Source organism: Sciurus vulgaris, assembly GCF_902686455.1.
Source record: "Sciurus vulgaris genome assembly, contig: HiC_scaffold_611_arrow_ctg1, whole genome shotgun sequence".
In the NCBI taxonomy this organism is placed as follows: Eukaryota; Metazoa; Chordata; class Mammalia; order Rodentia; family Sciuridae; genus Sciurus; species Sciurus vulgaris.
The window spans coordinates 5,351,885-5,373,601 of NW_027632409.1; the positions used below are offsets into that span (position 1 = coordinate 5,351,885).

The following is a 21,717-nucleotide window of genomic DNA, read 5'->3' on the forward strand; positions in this document are numbered from 1 at the left end:
GAGGTTTATATGTGAATGTCAGAGGCCACAATCAGGGTTTTATGTGAAATTCAAGGTAACAGTGAGGGAATTTTTTGAGTCAGACCAAGGAAGATATTACGTGATTGCCATGGCAACAGTGAGTGTATTATATGAGTGTCAGAGGACACAGGAGATTATGTGAGATTCAAAGACCATAGTGAGGATATTTTGTATCAGAAGGCACAGTGAGTATTTTATATATTTAAGACCACTCTGATGACATTATATCAGTGTCAGAGGCCAGCCTATGTTATTGAATGTAAGGGGCCTCAGGGAAGATGCTCAATGAGTGACAGTAGTCACTGTGTCACATTGAGAATATTATGTGTCAGTGGTAAGAGTGATGATATTATGGGAGTGTCAGAGGCTACAGTTAGGGAATTATGTGAGTCTTATTGGCCACAGTGATGGTATTATATTAATATCAGAGGCCACATTGAGTATATTATGTAAATGTCAGAGGCCACTGTATGGTATTTTGTGAGTTTCAGAGGCCAGAGTGAGGGTATTAAATAAATATAAGAGGTTTAATTGTGTATATTATATAAGTGTCTGAGGCCACAGTAATGGTATTATAAGAGTGTCAGAACCAAATGAGGGTATTATGCGAGTGGCTACTTTCCCAGAAAGGATATTATATGAGTGTCAAAGGCTACAGTTGGGATATACTGTCAATCACAGGGATATCACTGTGGAAATTATGTGGATGTTAGTGACCACAGTGAGGATATTTTGTCACATCAGCAGGGGCCAGCATGAGGATATTATGAGTGTCCCACATTACACTGACTGTCTTGGACCATAGTGAGTGTATTATGTGAGCATTGGAGGTGACAATTATATTATGTGAGTGCATACTACCACATTGAAGGTATTTGGTGAGTAATAGAGACCACATTGAGGATATTATCTGATTGTCAAGTTAATAGTAATGGCATTTTGTGAGAGAGGCCAAATGAGGACATTATGTGAATATCAGGGGCAAGGTGAGTATATTAAGTGAGTGACAGAAGTCACAGTTAGAATATTATGTGAGTGTCAGAGGCCAGATTGAATTTATTATATGAATATCAGAGACCAAATGTGGATATTATATGAGTGTCAGAGGCTACATTACAAGCAGGATGTGAGTTTCTCAGGTCATAAAAAGGTATTATGTGTATGACAAGTCACATTGAATGTAATATGTGAGTACAGGAGGCCAATCTGTGGGTATTATGTGAGTATCACAGGTTAGAATAAGGATACTATGTCAATATCAGAGACCAAAATGATGACATTATGAGTGCAAGAATTCACAGAGAGGATATTACATTAGTTTCGGATATCACAATGAGGGTATTATGTCAATGTCAGAAGTCAAATTGAGAATATGTTATGTGTGTCAGAAGACCCAGTGATAATATTTATGTGAGTTTCAGAGGACACAGTGCAATATTATGTGAGTGATAGAGACCAGAGTGGTAGTAGTCTCTGTCTGAGGTCACAATGTGTACATTATATGACTTTTAGAGACTAGAATTGGGAATTTATGTGAGTGTCAGAGGGTACAGTGAAGGTATTATGTGATTGCCAGAGGTCACAATACCATTATTATGTCTCAGAGGTAGCATTGGTGATATTATGTGTCAGAGACCAATTAAGGATATAATGTCTCTATCAGAGGTCAAGTTGAGTGCATGAGTGTCTGAGATCACAGCGAGGTTATTATTTGAGTGTCAATGGTCAAAGTGAGAATATTACATTAGTGTCAGAGGTCAAGAGAGGATATTTTGTGAATGTCATAATTCAAATTGAGGGTATTACATAAGTAACAGATGTCCCAGTGAGGTTATATTGTGATTATAAGAGGTCACAGTGAGGACATTATGTGAGGGTCAGAGGTCATGTGAGGATATTATGTGACTATCAGACTCAGAGTGAGGATATCATGTGAGTGTTACATAACAAATGAGGATATTAGGTGAGTATCAGAGGCACCAGTGAAGATAAATGAAAGTGTCCAAAGTCATTTCAGAAAATAATGTGAGTGTCAAAGATCACAGTGAGGATATAATGTGAGTATGAGTGTCCACAGAGGTATTATGTCAGTTTCTAAAATAGAACAATGAGAATATTATTTGAGTGTCACAGGGCTCAGAAGTGTTATTATGCGAGAACCAGAGGACACATTGAGGGTATTGAGGGTATTCTGTGAGTGACTCAGGCCATGTAAGGATATTATGTGTGTGAGAGAGGTCACACTGAGGTTATTATGTGAGTTACAGAAGTCACACTGAGGATATTATTTCAGAGTTAGAGGCCAAAGGAGGGTATTATTTGTCTGTCAGAGACCACAGTGAGTATACTTTATGAGTGTCATAGAGCACAGTGAGGATAACAATAAGCATTAGAGGTCACAGTGAGGGTAATGAGCGAGTGTGAGATGTTAGATGAGGGTATCATGTCAGTGACAGAAGTCAATGGAGGACATTTGTGTCAGAAATCAGAGTGAGGGTATAATGTGTCAAATGTCACATTGAGGATAAGACATTAGTGTCAAAGGGCAAGTCGGGATATTTTTTAATGCCACAAGTGACAATGAGCTTATTTTGTGAGTGTGAGATGTCAGAGTGAGGGATAATGTTGAGTGTCAGAAGTCAAGTCAGGCTATTTTGTGACTATCAGAGTCACAGTGAAGATATTCTTTGAGTGTCACATGCCATAGGGAGGTAAAGTGAGTATCATAGGAAACAATAATTATATTATGTCAGTGCCAGTGGTCTCAGTGAGGTTGTTATGTCATTCTTAGGGTTTTATGTGGGTGTCAGAAAGCACTATGAGGAGATATGAGTATCAGTGAGTGAAAAATGTGAGGTTATTATGTCAGTTTCAGAGGCCACAGTAAAAGCACAATTGTATCTGAAGTCACACTGAAGGTATTTTTTGAGTGACAGAGGTCACAAGAAGGATATGTTTTCAGAGGTTACTACGGGGATTTTATGTGAGTCTAAGTGGCCATGTTGATGGTATAATGTGAGCTTCAGGGGTCACCATGTAGGTATTTGGTGAGCATAATTGGTGAAACAGAGGTTACTACCTGAGTGTCTGAGGTCACAGTTAGGTATTATATGAGTGACAGGGCAAATTGAGGATAATATTTGAGTGTCAGAAAATAAGGTGAAGGTGTTATGTGAGTGTCAGAGGCCATTTTGGGGGAGTCATGTGAGAGTCAGAAGTCACAGAAAGGATATTATATCAGAATCAGTGGTCACAGTGAGGTTATTATATGAGTGTCAGAGGTCACACTGAGACTCTTATAAGTGTCAGAGGATCCAGAGAGGTTATTATGTGAGTGCTTGAGACCACAGTGAGGGTATTATGTCAGCATCAGAAGTCACAATGATGTTATAATGTGAGAGTCATTAGTCATGATGAGGTTATTATGTAAGTATCATAGGCCACAGTGAGTGTATCTTGTGAGTGTCAGTGGTCACACATAGGATATAATCTGAGACCACATTGAATGTATTAAGTCAATGTGAAAGGTCACAGTAAGGGTAACATTTGAGTGTGAGAATTCACAATGGGTGTAATATACGTGTATCAGAGGTCACACAGAGTGTTACATGAGTGACACAGGAAAAGTGAGGATATTATGTGTCAGAAGATATAATGAGAAAATACATTCAACATCAGGCTCCCTAGTGTGGATATTTATTGACTGTAAAAGGTTATAATAAGGGTATTTTGTTAGAGTCACAAGCCAAGTGAGGACATTGTGTGAATGTCAGAGGCCACATAAAAATTATCATATAAACATCAGAGATCAAGTGAGGATATAATGTGCATCACAGGCAACAGTGAGGGTATTATGTGAGTATCAGAGGAGAGGCCAAATTGAAAATATTATTTGAGTGTCTGAGGTAATGTTCATATTATTAAATAAATGTAAAAGGATAAAATGGGATATTATGTCAGTGTCGTAGTACACAGTGAGGATAATAAATGAGTGTTCACTGTCACAGTGAGTACATTATGTTAGTTCAAGAGGCCATGCTAAAATACTATGTAGTGTCAGAGCCCAGAGAGTTATTGTAATAGTGTCAGAAGCCACTGTAATGCTATTACGTGAGTGTCAGAGACCAGAGTGAGGGATTTATATGAGTGCCACAAGCCACAGTGAGGATTTCATTGCAGTGTCAGATGCCCCAGGTAGGGTATTATTTGTCAGGGGTGTTGTGAGTGTATTATGTCAGTGTCTGAGGTCACTCTGAGATAATTATATGAACATCAGAAGCCACAGCAAGGATATGATGTAAATTAGAGGACACATTGAGGGTATTAGGTTTGTGTCTCAGGTCACAGTAAAGAAATAATGTGAGTTAGACATTGCACTGTGATGGTATTTTGTCAGTGTCAGAGGTCAGGATGAGCATGTCATGTGAATGTCGGAGAATACAGTAGGGTATTATTTGAGTGTCAGCAGTCAAGTGAAGATATTATTGAACTACATAGGATACAATGAGGGTATTTTGTGAGTGTCAGTGGCCACAGGAGACTACTCTATGTCTAAGATCATACTGACTATTCTGTTTTCATGTCAGGGGCCACAGTGAGGAAATTTTGTGTGTGACAGAGGACATGTGACAATAATATATGATTGCACAATGCCATAGTGAGAATTTTTTTTTTTTTTTTGTGATCAGAGTCCACAGTAAGGGTATTATGTGAGTGACAGAAGAACAGTAAGGATATTATGTCAGTATCAGAGGACAAGTGAGGATAATATGTGAATGCCAGAAGCCAAATGATGATACTATGGGAGTGTTTGAGTCACAGTGAGTAAATTATATAATGTCAGATGTCTAGTGAAAATATTGTGAAACTGCAAATTGAGGATATTTTGTAATTATCAGAGGGCAGAATGAAGGTATTATGTGATGGACAATACACACAGTTAAAGTATTAGGTGAGTGTCAGAATCCCCAATGAGAATATTCTGAGTGTCAGAGGCCACATTTTTGGTATTATTTGTCAAAGAGCATATGCAGGTGTTGTATTAGTATCTGAGGTTACACTGAGGGTATTATATGAGTGTGAAAATTCAGTGAGTGCATTTTTTGAGGATCATAGGTCACTTTAGGGTATTTTATCAGTGACAATGATTATACTTAGGGTATTATTTGAGTGACTGATGTCACACTGAGGGTATTATGTGAGTGTGGTCATACTGAGGTAATTATGTGTCAGAGGTCACAGAGTATATGTGACCTCTGTATATTCTTACAGAGGTCACTGTGAGAATATTATGTCAGTGTCAGAGGCCAAGATGCTGAGGGAGTTCAGCCAGCAGGAAGAGAGAGGATATTTTATGTTTAATAGGTCACTTTGATGGTTTTATATCAGAAGTTCCAGAATGGTAATATGTGAGTGTCAGAGATAACAGTGAGCAAATTTTATGATAGTCAGTGGCCACAGTGATTGTATTATGTGAATATAAAATTCATAATGATATCAGTGTCAGATGCCAACTGAGGATATTATATTAGTGTCATTGGCCACATTTAAGGTATTATGTAAGGTTAAAAGACTTAACTGAGTATAATATGTGTGTCAGAAGACACAATTTTGGTTTAATGTGAGTTTCTGAGGTCACAACGGGATATAATGTGTCAATGGTAACAATGAAAGAATTATGTAAGTGTCAGAGACTGATTGAGGACATTCTGTGTCAGAGGCTACAGCATGGTATTATATGAGTGTTTGATGTCACATTGAGTGTATTATGTGAGGAACTCATGTGACAGTGAGTGTAATATGTGAAAGACATTTTGTAAATGAGAAGATATTTTTTAAATGTCAGAGGCCATACTTAGGAAAAATTTCCAATCTCACGAGTTATTCTGAATAAATATATAGATGTACATGAACATTGTAATTATATTTGAGAGCATCAGAAGCCATAGTGAGTATATTTTGTCAATTGCAGGGACCATAATTATATTATGTGACTCTCAAGTTCACAGTGATGATATTGTGTGAATTTCTACATAAGAGTGAGGATATTTTATGAGAGTCAGAGGACAAGTGAGGGTATTACATCAATGTGAAAAGCCACAGTAGGTTATTATGTGAGTGTCAGAAGTCACATTGAGCATAATATGTGAAAGTGAGAGGCCCCAGTGAGGGCATTAGTTGATTGTCAGAAGTCAGTGAAAATGCTATGTGTGATAGACCATGATGAGGGTGTTATGTGAGTGTCAGAGGCCAAGTAAGGATATTATATGAATGTCAGAGGCCAGAGTAATGTAGCATATCAGTGTAAGAGGCCACAGTGAGGGTATTATGCGAGTGTAAGAGAGTAAAATGAGGGCATTATGTGAGTGAAACATGCCATGTCAGAATATTATGTGACTGTCAGAGGCCACATTGCTCAATTTTTTAAATTGAAAAAAAAATGTTTATTTTGAAAGATTGACTAGGAAGTTTAAGGCACATACATTTAAGGATTTTATGGATGCCCAGTACACAGTTGTCTTGCCCATGATGATGAGAGAAATGTATGTGGGGTAAGAAGAGGGAATAGAATCCAGAAGTACAACAGAAAATGCAACATGTAGGGACCAGGAGTCTTATATTCCTCCATGAAGCATAGGCCAATGGGAGGCAGGCCTGGTCCTCAGGTCTTGATATCAGGAATGGGCCACTTCCCCAAGGCTATTTTCTGAAAGACCATTTCACTTGCTAAGTCAAACTTAGACTGGTAACAAATATGCCCAAAGTCCTCCCAGCCATGTTGTGCCATGTCCCTCTGGGAGTCACAACTTGAGGTCAGTACACTCAGCAAATTGAGGTTTAATTTTGCAGCCATTCCTTCTGGGCACATTGGGCTAGGTGGTGAGTTTAATACTGGCACAGACTTTTTGGCATATCTGACATGGCCAACTGTCTCCTAAGATATTCTAACCAGTGCAAGTATTAGCCTTAATAAGAAATAATGACTGTAAGGGGACCAGGGCTCTAGTTTCATCCTAGTGGTAACAAGCAGCATATCAACATATGACCTTCAACAGTGCTGATAAAGGAACTTCCTTATTGAGTCCTGCTTAGGGGGTTCAGGCAGCAGAGAGAGAGAGAGAGAGAGAGAGAGAGAGAGAGAGAGAGAGAGAAAAGACTCATAGAACTGCAGCAGTGGCTGGCAGCATAGTCTGGCACACTTGAATTCCCTTACAATCCTAGAGGACCAGTAAGAAGCAAAACGTTCACTAGTGAATATTCACCCTGAATGATAAAATTGCTGAGGTCAGGGTCAGGGCTCAAAGCCCAGACAACATCGACATATTCAGACCCATGGGAATATTTATTTCGATTCTGGATATTTAGGGGAAAACCCTCAAGATTACCTGGATTCTGCAATATCCCATATCATTAATCTTGGCATGGCATAGTAAATGGGGAATGACAGGTTAGGCACACCTAGATGAGTGTATTAACATTAGTTCCAAGTGGCAGCTGTGCAGAGTTTGCAGGAGAGAGTTGGGTGTCCCAAGAAGCTCTGAGGCTCTAAGTGAGGACAATGAGTCTAATCAGGTCACATGTCTCTATATTTATGCACACCAACCCCACAAGTTTACTAGCAGCACTATAGTTGAATATGTTTGAGACCTTTTGCTCAACAAGTATATCTTCAGATGACACAGTAGTGCTCTCATCATACATGCAATTTTCTATTTTTTTTAACATTTGAGTATTTTCTGAATTCCTTAAACCACCATATTTTTAACTATCATTCTCAAGTCTGCAAAAGGGTTGTGGAACATTGTACCAATTGATTCAGCCATATGGTCCTCTTGAATATTAGGTTCCTCTAGTTTTTAGCTAGTATAAAAATAATCTGTAAAATTTAAAATCTTCAACTCATGTCCTTGAATAGTGGTCATTTCTTCTCCCCCAAGAACTGAATTCAAAGCAAGATTCTGCAGATGATGCCTGGCCTTGGTCTCACAGAGCGTGTGGACAGTGTATGTTTATGGAGTGCTCAGAGCAAAGACCCCAGACTGTTGGCTTCAGCGAAGGAAGTTTATTATCTCATATTCAGGAGGCTGGAAGCCTGGGGTGTCAGGGTTGATGTCTTCTGAGGCTTCCCTCCAAGATTCCTAGATGAATGCCCTCACATGGCCATGCACCTCTAGATGGATCTTCTCTTCTTATATGGACACCAGTACTCCTGATTAGGGTCATCCTGGGAACCTCTTTTTACCTGAATTTCTAAAGACCCTGTCTCCCAATATGGTCTTGTTCTGAGGACTGAGGACTTAGGCTTCCACATGGGGAGATTTGGAGAACACATTTTGTCGCCACCCACGGCAACAATTGCGTGGGTATTTATTGGAGGTGGACTGGAATACTGAGCTACTTCTACTATTTTTCTCTTTAGTGCACTGCTTTCTTGCTTGCTTGTTTATTCCCTAGCTTTGGGGAAGAAGAGGAGAGGAAGAGAAGATTTGAGAGAAAGATAGGCTTTGCTTATAGAGAAAGCTTTAGAGACTGACAGGCTTCTACGCTTATCAGAGATCTGTTTCTTCTTAGAGTTCTGCTTCTTCTTAGTGCTAGCTGCATCTTTTAGTTGCTTCATTCTTTTAGCTGCTACCTTCACCTTCTACCTACTGCCTGCTTATATACCCTCCAGGAGGTGGAGGGCGGGGCCATGCCAGTTGAGATCAGGTGAGGAGCCAGCTGCCTATCACAGCAAAGGTCAAAATGAGCAGGCCTGAGCAGGAGCACTTGGGAACACCTGTGTATGTGTTGTGTGCATGGACTTAATTGAATAGGGCCAATGATAAATCACCTGAGTGTGCTTATGTTAATTAACCTCCTCACTGCCAATGTAATCAAAACAAGCTCTGGCTGGCCGCCAGGCACCATCCCAGCACACCCCACACTGCACAGCCCCAACAACATTTCAGCCCATGGCAGATGGAAAGGGCATCTGGCTTCTTTGGTTTTAAGTCTCCAGGAAACTCTGACTACTGGGACTTTGGAGACTGTGGGACTCATTTGTTTCAGAGCTGGAAAAATGAGGCCCAGAAGGAGAGAAAATGACTCAGTCACAGGGCTGCTGTGCTCCAGGATCCAGGCCCCACCTAGGCTTCCCATGTATGTCAGTCTAAAAACCTTCCCAGGCAGCCACAAGACTGTTTCCTTCCTGGCCCAGCTGCCCATGCTCCACATGAAAAATCCAAACCCAAAACTACCAGAAGTCACTGTAGTTCCAAGAGGGAAGACAGAGTGTCACCTGAGGGCTTGAAGCTCACTGAAGCCTAGGCCTACAAGGGCTTCAGAGCAGCAGGGAGCTGGTGGCTCTTCAGCTGCAGGTTTCCAGGCAGCACCCACGGGGCTGGGGGTCCCCACATCTGCAGGTCCCCCCCAGTTTTTCCAGTTCCACCAAGGCACTTTCAGCCTCTCCTGGGTGCACAGTTTTCCAGGGGTCCCACCACACAGATGAAGCCACTGTCATCACGATTGTCATGGAAACTCAGGACTGGCAAGAATGTGATCACATCTCTGTCCTTCCAGTTCTGGTGTTGTTTTGGAAAATGTAGTTATTTTTTCACAAAATGTGTTGTTTATGATGACATTGAGTGGGTGGTTTATTATTATTGCATATTATTCATGGGTTTATTATCAATTATAATTGAATGTACCAATTTTTTAAAAAGTTTTAACACCAAACACAGTGAAATTCAACAGGTTGCCCATCAACAAAAGATCTTTGGGGTCCTCCTTCACTTCTAAGACTGTAAGGGGCACTAAAACCAAAGAGGTGGGCACTGAGTTCTGGAGCAGGGAATGAAGTTCACTGTTAAAACCAATGTTTTTCTTCCTCCTTTATAATACTGTATTTCTTTGCAGCTGGTTGATTTGTAGACCTTGTATAATTTCTCTTGGGCCCCAACAAAAAGGATTAGGCAGCGACCAATTTCCTAGAACCCAGGAGAACAGGGCATTGGGCTGCTCCTCTGCCCAGGAGGAGGGTGGTGGCCAGCAGCCCTGTGGCTTTTCCAATTTCACCTAGGGTAGAGGAGCATGGGAGGAATCACCCCATCATCCTGACCCTGACAGCCAAGCTGAGCTGGGACATGGTCCACTTGCAAAGCCATAGAGCAAAGCCCTGGGGACAAAGTCTTCTCCCTGGTCTGTGGTAGAACTCTTCTGCTGGGCTCTCTTGAACTCCTGGGGGACATTCTGAGAGGTTGTTCTATTTTTCTCTTAGTGAATTATAATCACGTGTAACAGCAGATTTCTTGTTACACATGTGTGCATGCACATGATGTGATGTGGTTCTCTTCAGGGCTCAGGGACATGAGGGTCTAACATAGACTTGTCTGTGGTGGGTGAGACCCAGGGCTCAGGGTTATGCCACATGCATCCAAAGATGGCGACTGGCAGAGAGCCACACAGCGTGCTGAATGCGCCTTGAGAAAAACAGGAAGTGTTTACCATTGGCTGTATGATAATTAGTTCAGCCGCCTAGCACGTGGACAGATATATCTTACATGTGTGCTTGAGCTCGTGATCGCTTGACCTTTAATAGGATTGGATGGACATATCTGGTAACAATTGCATATGCATGAGACTGCTTATTTATTGTGGGTGTTATCTGAATAAAGCAGAAGCTGCTTCATGAACCTCTGAAGTGTATATGTCGTTTGTCCCACTGGTTGGCGGCAAGCGACAAGTGGTGGCCCATATGGGGAGTGGTAATTGGCAGCCCATACCGGAAATGGTGAGTGCTCAGGTAAGTAAAAGACAGTTTTACTAGCGTAATTAACGAGAAGGTTTCCCTATTTGAGGAAACGGTGGCTTTAAGGTTTTAATGGAAGATTCCCCTAGAGAGGGAATGTAATGAAAGGCTGTCCCAAGAGATAGCAAAGGACATCCTTTAAGTAAATGAATATGTGAAAGGTGTTATTTGTGTTACCTTTTCTTGTTTCATTTCTGTTTGTTGTTGTTGTGGCAATATGGACATTAGTTCATTTGTGTCTGACTTCCAAAAAACCAAAATTTCAAGAATGGTTAAGAGAAGGGGAAAAAATATTAGAAACTGTAAAAGAAGATCAAGTCGAGCTTCTAAAAGAGAAAGCAGATGTTCAGACCTCTGTGCCTCTGCCAGAGCAGTATTAACTCCAGAGATGTGAGTACAACCAATACCAACTTCAGTTGTCAGCCCATTACCTAAAGGAACAGTGGAACTAGTTCTTGGGAGGAGTTCTGCTTTAAAAGGATTAAATATTGTCCCTGGAGTTATAGACCCTGATTTTATAGGAGAAATAAAAATCCTTGCTTCTTCACCAAGAGGTGTAGCAATAATAGCTCAGGGTGATTGCATAGCACAGTTGTTGGTCTTACCCAGTTGCCATGATCAATATCCATCAAAGAATATTATTAGGGGAAATAAAGGATTAGGTTCTACTGGCCAAAATATGGTCATGTTAGCATTGGATTTAAAAGATAGAACTATGACAAAGTTAGTAATAGAAAGCAAAAGTTTTGAGGGCTTATTAGATACTGGGGCTGACAAAAGTATTATCAAAATTACAGAATGGCCCAAAGCCTGGCCACTTCAACAGGCAGATCAGACTTTAAGGGGATTGGGTATGGCTTCCAATCCTAACAAAAGTGCAGCCATATTAAAATGGAACGTGGCTAACCAAAAGTTATGTTCTGATACTGCCCGATGTAATGCAGTTGTGGGCAATCCTCAATGGAATGTAAACATGCTGACAAGGGCCATATGAAGGGGAAGGTAATCAGATTAATTTCCACCCCAGTGTGTATCAACAAATTAACCCTCAACTTTTAATCTATCATTATATGGATGATATTTTGCTAGCTCATAAGGAAAAACCTGTCTGAGAGCAATGTTATAATTCCTTACTAAAGTCACTTGAAAGATGTGGCTTACATATTGCCATTGATAAAATACAAGTGACTGACACCCAAAACTTCCTGGGATCTATCATAAATGCAACTATGGTTAAACCCATAAAAATTACCATTCAGGCGGACAAACATAGAACTTTAAATGATTTTCAAAAACTTTTGGGTGATATTAATTGGATTAGACCTTACTTTTATTTACCCACCTCAAGTTTGGGCCCCCTGTTTGATATTCTTAAAGGTGATTCTGACCCCCTTTCTAAGCTGGTGCTTACCCCTAAGGCTCGAACAGCTCTCAAGCTTGTTGAAACAGCTATGGAAAAGATTCATCTTGATTGTATTGACCTAGCTAGGCCTTTATCATTCATTGTCTTGGCCACAAATAAGTTACCCACAGGAGTGATTTGGCAAAAGGGTCCTATTCTGTGGGTTCACATGAATTATGCCCGTAGCAAGTTCTTATCTTTGTTTACTGAATCTGTGGCAGAATTAATCCTTAAGGCGTTAAAAGTATCCCTTTCCACCTTTGGTATTCAACATGTCACAGGAATTCCCTATAATCCTACTGGACAAATCATTGTTGAGCGTGCCCATTTAATGCTTAAAAACATGCTTTATAAACAAAAAGGGGAAATAGGGGCATCATACAGATCCCCAAAAGACAAATTATCTGTTGCCTTGTTCATCTTAAATTTTTTAAATCTCAATTCTGAGGGCCGATCGGCTGCTGACCGTCATTCAGAGCCTAATTAAAAAATCTACCTCAAGTACTCTGAAAGGACATTCTATCAGGACAATGGAAAGGCCCAGATCCGGTATTAATCTGGACCCAAGAGAAAACATCTTGTGTTTTCTCACAGGATGCACAATCGCCAATTTGGGTGCCAGAGTGATTGGTCAAGGCCTCAACAGAGACCCCAAAACAGGAAGAAATTGAGGAGGCTTCTCCCGCTGATGGTATTGGTGATTTCTCACAAAGTTAATGGAGGAGACTCACGTGAATGATGGGGTATAGTAAAGACGTGGCCCTATCCTGTACCCCTTACCATCTCCTCTATTCTATATCCTCCTATTTTTTACAACAATTGGCCACATTTCTCCAGTCTACTGTTCAATGGGGAAAAAAATGTTTTTGGTTTTTGGCCGTGGGAGGTCTATTGTGTGTTGTATCTGTTCTGTGCATATAGTGTTTATACAAAATGCGTATACATCGCTGCAGAGAAACAGCCATTATTCGCCAAGCTCTCGTCACAATTGATGCTGGCTCATCCCCACAAGTCTCATTAAATGTGCTAAACCGGTAGTCAAAGATGGGTAAGATTCATGGGGAGCTCATACCGACCTAAGACAGGAAATGAGGGCTAGAGCCTCATTGTCCAATGATGGGTAAGAATGTTGCTCTGCCGTGGACAGACACGGCACGGTCTCTTTTATAAACAGAAAGGAGGAAATGTGGCAGGTGAGACCCTGGGCCCAGGGTTATGCCACATGCATCCAAAGATGGCAACTGGCAGAGAGCCAAACGGTGTGCTGAACGCGCCTTGAGAAAAACAGGAAGCATTTACCATTGGCTGTATGATAATTAGTTCAGCCGCCTAGCGCGTGGACAGATATATCTTACATGTGTGCTTGAGCTTGTGATCGCTTGACCTTTAATAGGATTGGATGGACATATCTGGTTACAATTGCATATGCATGAGACTGCTGATATATTGAGGGTGTTATCTGAAAAAAGCAGAAGCTGCTTCATGAACCTCTGAAGTGTACATGTCGTTTGTCCCGCTGCTCCGTGGCAAGCGGCACTTGTCTTTTTGGTCATTCAGCAACCTGGGCATTTGTCTTCCCCCTGCAGTGACCTGGTGACAGGAGGGAGGAGGTGAACTGTGGAGGACTGCATGCTTGGTGGGGCGACCCCAAGGCACTACCAGAGCTCACACTTACCAAGTGCCTCTTGGTGATGGTGTTGTTTCAGTCATTTGCTTCTTGGCTTTCTTAAGCCTCACAAACCCCAGGAAGCTGAGGAAGCAGCTGCTGTCATCACCCCCATTCTGTCTGATGAGAAAATGGAGGCACGGAGAAATGAAATTACAGTGCAAGGCCACACAGCAAGTGACCAGAGAAAGGGATCCCACTCCTGCACCAGGGCTGTCACCACTGTGTGTAGCGAGTATGATGTGATGCCCTTTTGCAGGGACCTCAGAGGAAGGATCAAATCTGGACCCAGAAGATGGGAGGGGACAGGGAATCCTACACACTCATGTTAATGAGAGAACTTGGCCTTGAATAAATGAGATGCAGATGGGAAGGGGTGATAGTGGGAAACAAGTGAGATGCAGGGTCAGATGGAGCATGAGGAAAGTCCAGGCATGAAGATCCTGGCTCATTTCCATGGGATTCCCTGGGGGCCCAGCCCAGGGTCTTGTAAGGGATTTCCAGCATTACCAAAGAGTGCCCTCACCATCTCCTGCTATCCTGGTATCCAGAACTTGGCTGAAGAGTCTGCATCTGTGGGGGAATGTTGAGGAATCTGCAATTTTCCCACTCATCCCCTGTCTCCAACCAAGCACAGAGGCATTCTCTGAAAGGCAAGAATGATGAAGAGCAAGGCAGACAGAGCCAGACCAGCCTGGGGAGTTGCCAGAGAAGGAAGCACCATGTCAGATGCTGCAGTGATGTGGACAGAAACCTGTTGCCATGGATGTATTCAAGACTGAGGCCAGAAGCTGAGAGGCCCAGGGGGCAGTGAGGACAGGTCCCCAAGGCTCACAGGCAAGGTCACATACCTAGGGGCAACAGGGTTTCCTCTGAAGACCTAGGGTTCTGACCACTTTCAGTAAGTCCCAGTGGCCTCTGTGTCCAGTGTTGGAATGGTTCTTCTGTGGTTTGGGAAAGTTTGCTCTCATTTTCCAGTGTTTCCACTGATGCTCCTAAGAACTGGCAAAGTCTGCTAGCAAAGCCCCTGGAATAGCTAACTTAGCTCAGCAGTGACCCCCAGTGTTGGCCCATAGGATACCATCTGTCTGCCTGGGTTGGGCCACCATGATGGGGTCCCATGCTCTTAGAGTCTGTGCTGGTCCCTGGCCCTGTACAGTGAGCTCCAAATCTGCACAGCCCCTGGTTCTGCCAACCAGGCTCTCCTGATGTTGGGCTATCACTCCAAAATACCAAGTATCAGAAAATCCCTCACAGCAAAGGGACTGGTAGAACACTGTGGACCCCCTAGCTCTTCATCTCCAATGAGTGGAAAGCAAACTGGCTCCCAGACATCCATCCACCAGGGAAAATTTATTTTTTTTTCTTGTTATGGGCAGAAAAATATTGAGCCTCAAAAACCATGATCAAAGGAAAGACACTTTACTGAACTTCTAAAGAAAAGAGGCCAAGTGTCCTTTCCTAGGGACACAAAATGAAGCCAATCTGAAAGAAATGTCCAGGGAACAATTTAGTATAGAATTAAGGTTATATTTCCATCCCAAGTGTTTATGATTTTATCATGATTTTTGAAAATTGAACAAAATGAAAATAATCATTCTCATCCATTGTCCATCTGTGTGTCCATTCATCCACTCAAACATCCAACCAAACATCCTACAGTTTTTTTCTTGAAGGCCAGTGAAGTGCCAGGCACCATGCTAGATCACTGAGGAGATACATTTGAGGCCCCAACCTTCTCTGTTGCAGCCTACAGAGAAGGGACTAATGAGCGATTACAAGTGTTTCAAGTGCACTGAGAAGAAGAGAGTTCAGGCGCCCCAGAGCACCTCATAAGTCAAGGGAGAAAAATGGAAAAAGGGAAGAACACTCACAGCAGAGTCATACTGAATGGATCCATACTTGGCTCAAACTCTCCACCTACCAATCCAATTAAAATACAGGAATATTCTGTGTCTCATTGCTGCATTGGAATATATAACTTAAGCCTATAATTAACTGAGTTTCTAAAAAATGCAACCCTGTGAAATCTTGGGCCCAAATTCTGTCTCTAGGGTCATTTACTATATCCCCTCTTAGTCACCAGACAAAGGCCATTGTCCCAAATGCAGTAATTTGGTCTTCAGTGTAATCTGAATTTGTGAGCCAATATGAATTGAGAATCAGAGTAAAGCTGATATTTATCCAAAGGGAGAAAAGTGCTTGCTGATGGCAGAAGAGAAAGACAACCAGAGCCACCAAAGAGGTCAGGAGAAACCTGAGGCAGAGGAGGTTTTTTGCTTATGACAATAACTCTTTCCTGCCAAGAAGGTTTGATGCCTTTTCTGTTAATTCTACCCCATTTTAAGATTTCCCTCTGGTTAAGAAAAATGGTCTCAAATGACTTCCAGAAATCATGAAAAACTGGCAGCCTATCAATGAGACAGGAGGCCCAGAGGCTCACATTGCCCAGGACACCAGCAGCCACGTGGGGGGCCTGTGTCATCTGACATGCCCAGCTAGGGGCAAGGAGAGGTGAACTGCCACATCCCCTGTGGGGTCTCCTTCATTGTGCACAGTGACAGATCCCACCACAGGGCCCAGTGCTGGTCCCTGGGCTGTGGCTTGGGAGCTGGTTTTGCCCTTGGTCAACACTGGTCACCTTCCTGGGGCACACTGTGGGGATCCAGTTCTTGGCCAGCTCCAGATAGCATGGGCCCAGGAACTGGGTCAGCATCACCGCCAGTCCACATGCTCAGGGTCACCATATCCCCTGGCATGCATGCATGAGGACCTTGTAGGCCTGCACATGCAGGCCGGAAGACATGGAAGCCACTGACGGAGGGGTGATGGCTGACACCATTATATTATATTATTTCATTATATTATATTCTTTATATTATATTTATATTTAAAATATATTACCAGGTAATATATTTATTATTACCTGGTAAAAGGGTCTGTAAGGCTCTCCTGGAGTCCAAGGGCCCCATGTATCCTGCACAGTATAGAAAGTGCCCCTACATGGTGACCAAGAGACTGTACCACAATGTGACCTAAGTGACCACCACTTGGACAGAGCTCTGCTTCCAAAAAGGCACAGCTGTCTCTTTCCTATAGGAATCTGGGTCTTTTTAATTCCTGACCTCTAGCCACTTATCGTAAAGGTCAAGAATAGGACATCTCCTCTAAACTCACAGGGAAGAAAGAAGAGAGCAAGCAAGATGTTGCAGGACTCAGCAGCACTGCTCTTGGGCCAGCCCTGGGGCTCAAGGATGATTCCCTTAGAAGAAAGAAGAGGAGGCAGGAGGGGGAAGGATGGAAAATACAAGGGCGGAGCAGAAGAGAAAAAAATAAATGCTTACATGGCCTCTGGAAACCACAGGGTAGGCAGTATCAGAGGAGTGGAGGGGATGGAGATGGAGGGCCAGCAGAGAGGGCCGTAGTCATGTGGGGACCGCTGTGCATTTCTAGGAGCCATGTGAGAAGAATAGAGAGGACTAGTCATTCTGTGATGAGAAAAGGAGAGGGGGAGGCAGGGAGGGGAGGACAGCAAAGGGAACCAGGGGCCAGGATGGGGAGGGAAGGACTGGAATTGAACTGTCTTCACATCCAGCTGCCCATAGCATGAATGTCTTGCTTGGGGTTCACCAATGGCCCTGCATTCCAGGAGGAGCCCATTGCAGTCTGGTTGAGACAGAACCTGAGCCACCTGTGAGGAACTTGCATTTAGACCCTAGAAGGCACACAGCACCAACCTGTCATCCTCTCATCCCATCCAGTTTGCCCCAAATTACAGAGGATGGTGTTGCCCAAACAAGTATCACATTTAGAACTGGACTCCATGTTTGGAGCCTGAGTTTGGAGCTTCCTCTACTGTGCCCTTCACAGAGGTGGGAGAACTACCAGGGGAACCCCCTGGCTTTCCTCCCATCAAGGCAGTGGAGGCCAAGCCTCTTCTCCTGGTATCCTCCATTCAGACTCCTTTAGAGAGGTACAGTGGAATGCAGGGTAAGGAGAAAAAGTGCTTGGCTTCTAAAATGTGGGCAGGAGAGGAAGCAGGGGCTCTCACCCCTCCCCAGACATTCATACCCAGGACCCAGGGTCTAAGTGACTTTGTCCAGCCAATGGAGGGCTGGGAAAAAATGGAGAGAACAAGCCTGGGACAAGAACAGCAAAGCAGTCTAGCAGGCTGAAGCCAGTCAGGATAAGTTCTGACTGAGCCATTACATTTAAAATTGAATGTGACAAACTGACAAATGACTGCTGGGTGACCTGAGGTCCTGCCATGTGCTCGCCCTCTGCCTGCTGTCTCGGCCTCAATTTCCTGGCCTTGATTCCTCCCACCATAGGCTACTGCAGTGTTCCAGAAGTTTCCTCCCAGTCACGTTGGTCCTGAAGGAGGAATCTTGGTGGAAACTCTCACCTACGTCTCTAAGGAGAACTCTCAGTGTGAGGTTGGCTCCGTGTACTTTCCTTGAAGAAAAATTTGGGTTAATCTAACTTAATACAATAAAAATATCTGATGATTAAAGAACTCTTTTTACTTCAAAATCCTAACTTTGTCGGTGACATTAAATCTTGGAGTGTTAGAACCAAAAATAGAACTGGCTGGTCTTAAGTCCCAGGAATGCCCAGAGAGATTCAATGCATTCCTCCAGGTCCCACAGTGAGTGAGCAGCACCTGAGATGAATTGGGGCTTTCACCTCACAGTGGGGTAAGTAGTTCATGCATAATTTTTCTGAAATTATGACTTTCTGGAGCCATAAAGACCCAGGGAGTTTGCTAAAAATACCCAGACATAACCATCACCCCAGTGCAGAGGCCAGGATGCCATAGTCTGGAAGGCTCCTTCCAACTCTGTGCTTCCCCTGAAAGAAGCAGCTGCTCCTGTGAAGATGGACACCAATGTGGCTGAAGCAGCTGCCTAACGAAGGGCAGCCAGGCTGGTGATGCCCACCCGCCGGCAGTTCCTCGCCTTTGGGTTTTTATTGTGGCTGCTCTGTTTCCTTCTGCCTGATGAAAGGTCAGTTCCTGTTTGTTCTCTAATACATGGGCAACCAAGGGCCAGCAGGGGGATCGATGAACCCTCCCAGCCACTAGGACTCATTCCAGTCAATGGCCCACTGTGGGGTTTCTCCTTTGAACATTTCCACCTCCACCACATACAGATGTGCCCTGACCAACTCTCCCCAGCAGCCTCCTGCCCTTCCTGGTTTAACTGCTGCTCAGGGTTGATCTTGCTTCCCTCAATGAGCTGCATTTTTGGCTACAGCTTTGAACTGCTGGGAATGCAATTGCTTTTCAATTGGAACCAACGACCAGTGTAGGCTTGGGTTTCAAGCTGGCCTCCCAGTGTCAGATTGTGTCCTGGAGTCGGGAGAGAGTGGCTTCATCAGCCCCTTTCCAGCTTGGATTCCCAGGGAAGCTCCATTGGCATCTGGAGAGGCCACTGGCCTTCAAAGCTGAACTTCCATTCTCTGCCTCCAGAAAATAAAAACTTGTCATTCATGGGGACTGGCAAACAGTGGCTCATGCAGAAGGTCCTCTTCTCCTAGCCCAAAGAAGTTCTGCAAGCATGGAATAAACCAGAAGCTCGGACAGAAGGAAGCAGAAAAACCAACAAGCTATCAGCTTGTAGAATTTCCACCAATGCCACAGGACAGGACGTCCTGCCCTTTCAAAGGGAAATGTCTGGGAGAAGGCATCCTTGGGCTTGTGTCACAGAGGGGGACAAATCTTCAAGGAGCCCAGCGTACAGCTTCTCTGCTGTCAAGCAATTACTGGAATTAAGCTTATTAATACCACAGTGCATCTCATCCACAGGGTGTGCTAAAAGCCCATGCATGATCAGAAGTCAGCACTGGGGCTTCCCAAACAATCTCTCCTCTGCATTCCTTTGATTTGACTAATCTTAACTGAGCATAGGAAGAACAGGCAACTGGAGGTCCAACCTCCACATTGAAATGCAGGTGAAGTAACTGGCACAACAGGAAGTCACTAATCCAACATGTCCCAAGGGCTGTTTCCATACACACACACACACACACACACACACACACATTTTAGATGGGGCACCTTGCTACCCTGGAGTTAGCTAGAGAGCAGCATGCCATGAGAAAGCATCAACCTCAGGGCAAGTCCATGGTTTCCCTGCTGGCTCACCCTAATAAGACCTGGATTCCTTGCCTCCAATTGCAGTCTTCTGGCTGGAGAAACCTCCATTCAACCTCCCTGCACATTGCTGATGCAGAGTGATGTTTCCAAGAACAACGGGCCTCTCGGGCCTGAACACTGCTGACCACTTCCACCCGGAGACAGTATGGGGACAGGCACCCAAACTGTGAGAGGGCGGTGGGTGTGGAGATCCCACAAACTCATTTCCAGGGCTTGCACCAGGGCCCTCTCCTCCAGCTAAGGTAGCCTTTTTGGTGCCCAGCGCACTCTCCCTCTGCTTTGGGCCAGACTCCTCCTGCTAGACTTCCAGCTCTCCAGGTTTTTCCTACCCCAGAGCTTTTTATTCTGCAAGATCAGTGACCTTGGGGCATCCTGGGTTATTCTGCACAGTCATCTGCCTCTTCTTTTTATTTCCTTTAGCACTTCAATGGCACTGGATAATATACAGTCTCTCTTTTCCCAGGAGTTTAATGGATTAATGTCAATGAGCAGCAAGGGCTTGGTGTCTGGCTGCTCTTGGCCCCGGGAGTCTTCCTCATCTAGCAATCCCTTATTTTACATTTCTTTGCCCTGGGCATTGTGCTTGGGCACCGGGAAGCAGAGGAGGACCACAGAGATTCAAGAAAGGAGCAGGACATGGTGAAGACACTTGTAAACTATGGAGAAAACAGACAAACCAGTGGAGAGGTATTTATGATACAACAGCTTCAAACCAAATAGGAGTGGGGGAGAGTGTTGGGCTCGGGGTAATGATGGCTCCCTTGAAACCAGGCCCTTGAGGTGACATGAATTGGATATGGTCCACCATGAGATGGGCATTGAGGGCCCACCCAGGGCAGAAGCCAGGTCTTCTGGTGAAGGGGGAAACTGGACTCCATCTGGTTTATAAAGAGGAGCCAGGAGCAAGATTCCATGGGATTGAGTGATGACTTCTCTGTGGTCAGGCAAAGGGGGTCAAGGGTAGAGGTGGTGGGAGAGCTGTAGTGGCCAGAATAGAGTAGAACAGAGAGTGAGCAAAGGCCCAGAGGCCATGTGGAAACTGGCCCAGGCTGTTTTATTTTTTTAATTTTATTTTGAGACAGGGTCTTGGTACATGGCTTAGTGTCTTGTCATGTTTTTGAGACTGGCTTTGAACTTGTGTTCCTCATGCCTCAGCCTCCTGAGTAGCTGGGATGACAGATGTGCACCACCATGTTCACCTCCCAGGTGTCTTGATTGTGACTGAATGTCCAGTCAAGGACAGGGAGGGCTTCCACTTCCTAAGCAGTGGGACCACAGGACCACACTCTGACCAGCTTGCATTCACCCTGAGCCACCCCATGGTGGGGGCCCTGGTCCTTCTGGGTGAGGTCTTCACTGCATCCCTCTTTAGCAGCCTGACAGGATCTTTTGCTGATGTTGTTGTTTTCCTCTTTCTTGGAGAAGGTTGTGTTCCGGAGCATTTTACAGTGTCCAAGGCTTTTTCCCTCAGAGGACTTCATATTTTGTCCAATATTATCAGTTTATACTGTGATTAGAGAAGGATGTTGGTAAAATCTTTGCTTTTTAAGATCAGCCAGAATTTTCCTTTTGGAAGGTTTTAGAGATCTAAAAACACATGTCTTCATTAATTAAGCATGTTATTAGTTCACTGTGTACTGTAGAATGGATGAATAAATGTTTTTTGAATATGTTTAAACCTGACT

General features: G+C 43.7%; 1 long non-coding RNA gene across 1 annotated transcript in view; it reads right to left on the bottom strand.

Annotated features, from left to right (window-relative positions):
* The window catches only part of LOC306652831, a 167,728-nt gene extending 151,522 nt beyond the window's left edge, over positions 1-16,206 (bottom strand). Inside the window, exons 1-2 of the long non-coding RNA XR_013761557.1 lie at positions 14,402-16,206; positions 13,881-13,995 (exon numbers count right to left, since the gene is read on the bottom strand). This is a non-coding gene — a long non-coding RNA (uncharacterized lncRNA). The remainder of the gene's footprint in view (positions 1-13,880; positions 13,996-14,401) is intronic.
* Between the last annotated feature and the right edge of the window lie 5,511 nt (positions 16,207-21,717).